This window comes from Phascolarctos cinereus, unplaced genomic scaffold, assembly GCF_003287225.1.
Source record: "Phascolarctos cinereus isolate Bilbo 61053 unplaced genomic scaffold, phaCin_HiC Scaffold_726;HRSCAF=1367, whole genome shotgun sequence".
In the NCBI taxonomy this organism is placed as follows: Eukaryota; Metazoa; Chordata; class Mammalia; order Diprotodontia; family Phascolarctidae; genus Phascolarctos; species Phascolarctos cinereus.
In genome coordinates, this window is record NW_027556098.1 from 370648876 (window position 1) to 370659047 (window position 10172).

At 39.1% G+C, this 10172-nt stretch overlaps 1 long non-coding RNA gene across 1 annotated transcript; it reads left to right on the forward strand.

The window, feature by feature from the left end:
* Nucleotides 1-1032: 1032 nt before the first annotated feature.
* Nucleotides 1033-6534, forward strand: LOC144454184 (uncharacterized). The gene is made up of 2 exons (XR_013482489.1): nt 1033-1479; nt 6159-6534. It is a non-coding gene; the product is annotated as an uncharacterized LOC144454184 (long non-coding RNA).
* The last annotated feature ends 3638 nt before the right edge of the window (nt 6535-10172 follow it).

The window sequence follows — 10172 nt, forward strand, 5'->3', positions numbered from 1 at the left end:
TAGCAGAGTTAGAAATGACCTTAGGAGCTGGGAAGGGGCCTCAGAACACAGGCTGTCAGAATTGGAAATGACCTTAGAACTGGAATGTTAGAGCTAGGAGGAGTCTTAGAACATGGAATGTCATAAATGGGGGAGAGGTATGTCTAGCTAGAAAGGAACCTCTCAATTGATCAAACCCATTGATTTTACAAGCAAGGACTCAGGTCCTCCTGACTCCAGGCTAGACATTGAACCATTGAACCACTGGACCACTAGGTTCACACTTCCTCGACAACCCTAAATTTGCTCTGTATTTAGCTCAGGCTAGAAATATAGACCCATAGCTATACTTCAGTAATCCTCTCTGTTGGATATCAGGTTCGGGGCAACAGGAAGAAAGGAAGAAAAGCTTAATGAGGAGCAACTAGGTAGGCAGTGGATAGATCACTGGGCCTGGAGTCAGGACAACCTGAGTTCCAACCTCCTAGGCAAGTTACTTAACCTTGATTGCCTCTATTTGAAAAAAAATTTTTTGGGGGCTAGGCAATGTGGTTAAGTGACTTGCCCAGGGTCACACAGCTAATAAGTGCCAAGTGTCTGACGCTGGATTTGAACTCAGGTCGTCCTCACTCCAGGGCCAGTGCTGTATCCACTGTACCACCTAGCTACCCCTTTTTATTTTCCTTAAAGATTTTTTTTTGCCCTGATTGCCTCTAAAAAGAAAAGAAAAGCTTAATTAGGGCAGCCCCATGTGGTATGTTATGTGCATCTTATATCCGCCAGTAGAACCTAAGTCCCTTGAGAACAGAAACTGGGTTTTTTTTTTTGTCTTTGCATCCCCCTGTTGGGGATCTGTAAGGATGTAGAGGGCCACAGGTTGCTCATGAGGTCTCACTGATGGGCAGAGGCCCCTCTCAGGTGATTGATCTATGAGCAAAGGCTGCCTGGTTTGGTGCTCCATTCTATGCATCTCTAACTTCCCTAGTTACTCATTAGTCATTAACGGTGTATTTGTGATTGGTGGTAGGTAAGTGCACAGACTGTGCATGCACCGTCCTTGAGCACAGTATGGGTTATACATCATTGTAACTTGAGAAAGAGTTCCTGTTATTTTACTATATAAGTAAGTGCTTTGCTAAAAATAAATGGAGTTGCTGCCATCTTTTCTCCCGCCTCATCAATGAGTGCTCAGAGTGAAAGATCAAGCTGGTCTTGATTCTTCAGGTGATTGGGAAATCCTAGGTCCTAGGTAGGCTCTGTAGCCGAGTGAACTAGTTGTGCACAACAAACTGGCACCCAACATGGGGCTGCACTGCTGCTGTGAAGCTGCACTGAAGCTGCACTGAAGATACGGAGAGTAAGACAGCTGCATGAAACAGTCAGGAAACGTCTGGACAAAGAAGACGTGACACCCACATCAAGACACCTAGGTCTTCTGGAGCCAGGCAGCCTTTTAGAAAGAGGTCTCTGACTCATATCCTGTTGCAAGACTACAGAGTGGTAAGAGAATTTCTTACCATGAGGCAAAATCTAGGTAAACTCTCAGATAAGGAACAAAATATTAGAGTAATATACCAAGTGATCAAGGAATAGGGGTGCTCGGTAACTCCCAAGAAAATAAGAGAGTTTCTAGACATTATTGATATAACATCTCCATGGCTTGCAAGGGAAGGGAGTTTAGATTTAGAACCATGGAAGATAGTGGGGGAACAACTGACAGAATTTTATAATACCAAAGACCCGAAATCAGTTCCCCTGGGCACTTTCACTATATATAATCTTATAAAAATGGGCTCGCAAGCTGACATACAGGGTGAGAAGAGAAAATTCCCTGCCTGTACTCAAACTTCTTCGTTGTGCTCACCTAACAATAGTAGAGCAGGCTCTCCTGAGAGTGAGAACAGACCTAAGATTTATAGGTTATATCCTGACTTAGCCGAAGCTTCAAAACCCCGTCCACACTCTCCACACCCTGAGCTGTTAGATACACTCAAGCAGCATTGCAAGAGGTCCGTATACTACTACAGATTGTTTTCCCTTTTATAAAAACCAAAACCTTAAGAAAGATTTTACCTGGTTTTAGAATACCATGGAAAGAAAAGATAAAATAAAATAAAAATAGTATTATTTCATTTGTGTAGGGAATTTCTGACAAGTTTCTCGCTTTTGGATTCTCCCTGTCATTTTGTTCTATGTTTGTCTGTGTCTGTGTGAATGATGGTCTGTGATTAATGTTTATAATTTATTTGATCTTTCACTGCCAGGCAGCCAAGGACTGCAACTGGATTCTGAAGTGCTGATGGTGACTTTCTCCCCTTCCCCCTCCCTAATACCAGCCGCATTCCCAGGAGCCGGTGGATGGAGGAGAGAATGGGAGAAAAAGTACTTCATTATTTAGGTTATATAATTTGACAAAAGGCAAGAAAGTTTAAGCATACAGGAATAAAGAAAAGTATGGATAGAAAGAATAATATAATCTGTTTGCATGAATAGCAGGAATAGATGATTTGAGAGTAAAAGATTTGGAAACTTTTGGAGAAAAAATTCTCTTTCTTTTTTGCATTCTAAGGCTCTGGCCAAAGCTTTGGGTGTAAGATTGAAAAATTATGTTGAAAAATATTCTCTTCCTTTCTCTCGAATTCCAACCCTGGCCAGGTTGGGGTGGGGGAGAAAGAGGGAGAAGATAAGGAGGAAGAGTTTCCTCTTCAGATCAAAAAGAAAATTTTTTAAGTATTGGAACACAATCTAAAGATAATTTAGTTCATTCACATTAGCAATATGCATGTTTCAAGTTTTAAAAAATCTAGTCTCATTACAAATTGGTACACTTTTATGTGTTATGTCAAGCAATTTTTAATAATTTAGATGTTCTTAAAATGTGAACTAAAAGAAACTGAAAGGTAGTGAGATAACTGTGTAAATTCAGCTAAATTATTTTATCAAGTCCAGTTAATCTTGTTTTATGATTTTTTATAACTGTCATTTAGAAAATCAGGTATTTCTGTCTTTACCTATGATTAAAGAACATCTGAGAGCTAAAACAATTTAACTATCACTCAGGAAAATTACCAAATTGTTAACTAAGTTATTTGAAGTTACTGTTTTAAAGTTAAGACCTAGAATTTTTAATTACTTCTGAGAGAAAAGGAGGGCACAAGGCAATTCCTTAATTCTTGTAAGCTTGTCAAAAGTTACTTGTAAGCTTTGCAAAAGCTCCTACCAGCTGTGTGCCAAGGTCGTCTGCTCTGAGAAAAGAATTTGTTTATGTTATTGAGTTCCTAAACAATTCATTTAGTTTACTGAGAAACTGCAACTTTATATAAATAATTTCTAATAATTGGCTTTCTCACCAAGACAAGTTTAAATGTGGGAAAGAAAGGATGTTAACTAAAATTTCTTATATATGTGAGACCTAGTAAATCTTTATTACTTATTGCATTTCTATGAAAATAATTAACTGTATCTGGCTTTAAGCCATCATCAGTGAAACTTACTGCTTGAGGTAAAAGACTCTTAGAACTATAATTAATTTTGTTTTGAGTTTGAATTTGGGTATAGTTGTCTCATTAAATTAGTATTTCCCATTTTTCCTATTGTGATCCTTTAAGGAGGAATGTTTCTTACCATGTGCCAAAATTTTGTTCATAACACTATTAAACTTGTTAGTCAGAAATATTCCCAGACAAAAATAATTTATTATATGGATGATAAACTGTGCAGTTGTCCTACTACTACCAAACTCTCCTTATTAATGCCCAAGTTTTAACAAGCCTTTCAGTCTCATAGATTTATAATTACCCCTGACAAGGTACAAAAAAGTATCACCCTTTGCTTACTTTAGGTATATTGTTCTACAGTCTACAAGCATACCACCAAAATGTTACAAATTAATCAAGATTCCTTGATAATTTTAATGTTTCATACAATTTTTACAGATATTAATTACTTTTAGCTTGTCTAATAAATCACCACTAATCAATTATTTTAAGATGAATTTAAACTACTAGGATAACAGATACTGAGAGATGTTATTTCCTCCCACCCACTGTTTGTGCTTTTTCTATCCATAAAACTGACAAAATACAAAATGAAATCTAATGAACTTGTTTGGGTTCCTTAAAATTCATCTGTTTTTATTATTGCAAAGTAGTCAGGAAAATTAACGATGCTTTATGACTTCCTAGCCTTTGATAGTTATTGATTTAAAAGATTGCTTTTTTACTATTCCATTACAAAAAGCTAAAAATGATACATTACATGGATGAGATTTTATGTGCTCATCCTAATCCTGAAGTGTTAGAAGAAATTTTACAAAAAACACAAGAATTGTTGCAAAGTCATGGGCTTCAAATAGCCCCAGAAAAGATTCAAAAACATCCACCATTTCAATATTTAGGCCATCAAATACTTCAAGAGAAAGTAGTTTTACATCCACCAACAACAGACCTACAAAAATTGAAAACAATGATTTTCAGGAAATTATAGGAGATATACAGTGGCTTCGGTCACAGGTTGGCATTCCAAATTATAAATTGATACCTTGTATGATTGCCTTAAGGTGATCCTCAATTAGATTCACCCCGATACTGACCCCTGAGCAAAGCAAACATTGTTGTATATTCAGGAACAAGTAGTTGGAGCACACACAAACAGGATTGATAGGCATGAAAGCGTGGAAGCTCTATATTTAACACCCCAAATTCTCCAACAGCAGTAATACATCAAAACAAAGGCTTTTAGAATGGGTATATTTACCATCTCAGTCAAAAAACACTTTAAGTAATTAATGATAGGGACTTAATACATAAAATTGATAACAGATGTTTAACATTATGTGGCACACATCCGGAAGTCATATACCTTCCATTTTCTCAACAAATAGTTGAAATGGCAATACAAACAATGCCCAACTGGCAAGTGAATATCAGTTTGAAGCTTGTGTATGGAAAACCCCTTAAATATCATGTAATCTTTGAGAATTGGCCTTGGATACAACCCACACATACATCAGGTGAACCCGTATATGGAATTAATGTCTTTACTGATACCACAAAGATGAATAAGGCTTCTATCTGGTGCCCTAAAAGAAAGGAATTACAGGTGATTAATATACCTTTTACCTCCACACAACAGAATGAATTATATGCTGTCTATTGTGCCTTTCATAAATATAAGGAGCCAATGAATATCATCACAGATAGTAAATATGTAAAGGAATCCTAAAACACCTAGAGACTGCAATAATAAAAAATACTGGTAATAATATCTGTCAGTTGCTTCATGATATACAACATTATATACAGAATAGGACAGAAAAATTTTATGTTTTGCATGTTTGGCCCCATACTCTTGCTCCAGGACCAATTTTTGAAGGTAATGATTTTGTTGATAAATCTTTAACAAGGAACGTGGAAATAGCAAGGAGTAGTCATAATCAATTACATTTATCTGCTAGGTCTTTAAGAACTTTATATGGCATAACAAAATCACAAGCACATGAAATTGTTAAGCGCTGTGCTACTCGTGTGCCTTTTCAGCCCCCTTTTCATGTTGATGTACACAACCCCAAGGGACTTACACCTAATGCCTTATGGCAAATGGATGTTACTCATCATTCCCCTTTGGAAGACAAAAGTATGTTCATGTTTCTATTGATACTTATTCAGGCTTTATTTTTGCTACTGCTCAAGCGGGTGAGGCTGTCCGCTATGTTATTAATCATTTGCTTCATTGTTTTTCTTTCGCTGGCCCACCTCAATACTTAAAGACTGATAATGGTCCTGCACATATTTCGCAGGGTTTTAAAAAGTTTTGTACTGAGTTCTTTATTAGTCATACTACTGGCCTTCCTTATAATCCTCGTGGTCAGGCCATAGTTGAACATGACAATTGTACATTAAAGATAGTACTCCAAAAACAAAAAGGGGGAGCTAAGGGATCCCCATGGCATCAATTAAACACTGCACTCTATACTAAATTATTTAAAATTCAGTTGTAACCTCTCTCCTGCAATGAAATATCTGGCAGGAAATGACAACAGTACTAGTGACACCACTAAATCAAACAAATTCCTTTTTCCTAAACACAATATGAAAGTCATGTGGAGAGACGTTGATGTGTCTGGCAGGGCCCAGGGCAAGTGCTAACCTGGGGGCAAGGGTTTGTTCTTATTTTCACAGGTGATGGAGAACTTTGGGTCAGAATGAAGGATGTCCGAATTATCCATTCAGAAGGGACAAGGCAAGCAGAAAAGAAAACACAGATCGGCCAGGAATTGCAGGAGTCGAAAGAATAAGAAGAAGGCACTACACGAACTTGTAACCAAGCTGTGACTCTTGTCGTTATTGTCGGCAGTGGTACAGAACACAGCAGCAGAGACAGGAAATACAACAAGATGGACTTTTGTGACAAAATCACCATGGCCAAGACTGGCTACATGGGGAGAGACAATACCTGAGGTTATTTTACAAGAGAATGCATCTGCAGGATTGGGGAAGGAATTTAATTTTACACCTCAAAAGAATGGGTCAATTACAGTAAAGTTTAATTTTCAAAGATTGGTATGAGTCATGTTCTGATCATATTTTTGGAATAATAGACCAGAGAAATCAATTAGCAATTGCTAGGAAGAAGAGATGTATTTCATATGTAGTATTAGGAATTGTATCGCTTATAGCTATTATAACTGCTTCTGTATCTTTATCTCAAACTATATCTATCGCAAGAAATGAAATGGTTCAAGCTGATTTTATGAATCAATTAGCTTGCAATGTATCAAAGGGTTTTCAAGCACAAAAAAGGATAGATGAGGGATTTTACCACATACTTGAGGGAATGAAGGAAACCATTATTGAAACAGGTGATGAATTGGATATTTTAGAATATAGAACACATTTGAAATGTGATTATAGGTATGAATTAATTTGCCTTACCAATGTTAAATATAATGACTCCCAATGGGAGTGGCAGAGAATACGTAGGCATCTGAATGGGCTATTTGGGAATTCTACTGTTGCATTGGATATTGATGATTTATATAAAATTGCTGATGATATTGCGAGGGCGGCTGATGAAGATTTGATGCCAGATGAGACTGCCCAACATATACTTGATTGGCTAGATGAACTCCGTAACCCTTTTGATAACCTTGGACATTGGCTTATATCTTTATTATCTTCTTTATTGCCATTATGTTTGCTATTGCTGGCCATGCTGTGTTTTGGACCGTGTTTGCTCAGGTGCATTGCTAATCGGATAAAGGACTTTGGGACTGAGCTTCATATGCTCCGTCTCCGGCAAAAACAGAAAGGGGGAGTTGTTGGGGATCTGTAAGGATGTAGAGGGCCACAGGTTGCTCATGAGGTCTCACTGATGGGCAGAGGCCCCTCTCAGGTGATTGATCTATGAGCAAAGGCCGCCTGGTTTGGTGCTCCACTCTATGCATCTCTAACTTCCCTAGTTACTCATTAGTCATTAACAGTGTATTTGTGATTGGTGGTAGGTAAGTGCACAGACTGTGCATGCACCGTCCTTGAGCACAGTATGGGTTATACATCATTGTAACTTGAGAAAGAGTTCCTGTTATTTTACTATATAAGTAAGTGCTTTGCTAAAAATAAATGGAGTTGCTGCCATCTTTTCTCCTGCCTCATCAATGAGTGCTCGGAGTGAAAGATCAAGCTGGTCTTGATTCTTCAGATGATTGGGAAACCCTAGGTCCTAGGTAGGCTCTGTAGCCGAGTGAACTAGTTGTGCATAACATCCCCCCAAGTATAACTACCTTATAAGTTATAAGCTTATAAGTTACAAGCTAACACCCCAAGTATAGCAGCTATGGGGCTGGTTCTTGCAGTCCACAGACCTAGATTCAAGTCTTTCCCCTAACACTAATGATATGGGACTCCAGGCATGTTACTTAACCAGAGTCTCAGTTTCCTCCTCTGTAAAATGAGGCTAAACATTCTGTCCTCTTTACCTCACACCAGATTAAATGAGTTCTAAAATGCTTTGTGCATTTAAAATGCTCTGCAACCATAAAGCATAAATAGGAGTTATCATTATTATGATGATTATCATTATTAGCCTGCATGAGTGTTTTACTGCCTCATCTGCTGAAGCCCGCCCACTCCTTGTGAATGAGGACTGCTCCTCCTCCCTGGGGTGGAAGACAGCCTACCTAGCAAAGTGGAACAAAGTTTTTGGGTGACTCCATGACCATAATTGTCTTCATTCACCACCCTACTTCCATCACCAAGAGTGTGGGACTCCCCTCCCTAAAATGACCCAGGAAGGGCTGAGAGAGTGTAGTGTAACCAAGGCCAAACAATACTAAGGTCAAGGTATCACCACCATCCCCAGGAGTTTCTTCTGCACCAGGTATACAGAACTTACCTCTAATCCTAAACCAGGCATTTCATCAACATTTATATCTTAATGATAGCTGATGTTTATGTCACATTTTTAAGCTTTGTAAGAGCATTGGTCTAGAGCTGAAAGAGATCTCAAAGAGCATCTAATCTAACCTTCCCATTTTACAGATGAGGAAACTGGGGCACGGAGTGTTTAGGTAACTTGGCCAACATCACAAAAGTAGGAAAGGGCAGAGGCAGATCCCCTGATTCCAAATCTAATTGCAAGAGGTTTGCAAAACATTTCATAGTCATTTGGCCCTCATGGAAATCGCAGGAGGGTCACAGGAGTCTGTACCTTGTAAAGTGGGCCAACCACACAACCAAACTCCCAAGCAAAGGCACCTAGAGCCACCTTGAATGGGGGTAAGCACCCCCTTACTAGAGACCCTCAAGCAGAGGCTACATGACCACTTAAAACCCAGCTCAGATGCCACCTCCTACAAGAAGCCTTTCCTGATTCTCCCCAGTTATTAACATTCATCTTGAAATTACTTTTTATTGGGGGCAGCTAGGTGGTGTTGTGGATAGAGCATTGGCCTTGGATTCAGGAGGACCTGAGTTCAAATCCAGCCTCAGACACATAACACTTACTAGCTGTGTGACCTTGGGCTAGTCACTCAACCCCATTGCCTAGCCAAAAAAAACCCCCAAAAATTTATTGACTTAAGTCACATGTAACACAATGTCCCCCACATGTAATATCTCCCAGTAAATACAAACTCATTGAGAACAAAGACTACTTTCTGTTTTGTACCCTCAGTGCCATGCACTTAATAAATATATGTTGGATTGAATTGTGATGTTGTAGATCTGGACTCCCAACCTGGGGTGCCCATCCCCTTGGGGCATGCAAGAAAGTTATTAAGGGGGTATGGAGAATATGTGGTAAATGACCATATCATCATCTTGAAATATTGCCCAAGGAGAACTGTTAGTGGAAGAAAACTGAGAGGTTGAACAGGGAAAAATTTATGACACTATACCCAATAAAGTTTTCTTTATGAAAAATTCATCTCTTCCATGCATATGCATGGTAAACTAGAACTTATTTGCTTTCATATAGAAAAGGGGGCAGGGGAAGATCTACTGAAAGCAAAGGGTAAAAAAATCACAACCACAACTTAGGGCCCTTTTCTGCTAACAAGAGAATTTAGAAGGGAAGGGGACTATTGGGAAGTGTCAGTTGTACCAGGACAAAGTCTCCCCACAAATTTCAAAGAAAATAAAAGGAAGGACCCACAAACACAACAAAACCAGAGCCCCTTCCACAACTTGAAAAGGCAGCTTTTTAATGATTGTAGTGCACAAATTCAGAGATTATCCCTAGACACCCAGAGGCCTCTCCACCCTACCTCCTGGCACCCTCTCCCCCAAACAAACCTGTTAGACCAGGCTGCTCTTGGCAGAACCCCCTCAACCTGCAAAAGTGACCAGACACCTGCTCTAATTACCTCTCAAATGGAAAGAAATCCATGGAGTCTTGGCCTAGCCCCAGCGTCCGCATTTCTGAGGCAAGTTTTGAACACGGTATTCAGGACTCAGAACACACTATTCACTGTGCTACCTAGCTGACCTAGTGTAGGCTGTGCCTGGCACATTTTGTTGGTCAGTTGTGCCTAACTCCTCATGACCCTGTGGACCAACCATCCATGGAATTTTCTTGGCAAAAATTTTGGAGTGGTTTGTCATTTCCTTCTCCAGTTTCAGACAGGGGTTAAATGACTTGCCCAGGGTCACAGAGCTAGAAAGTGTCTAGGGTCAGATTTGAACTCTGATCTTTCT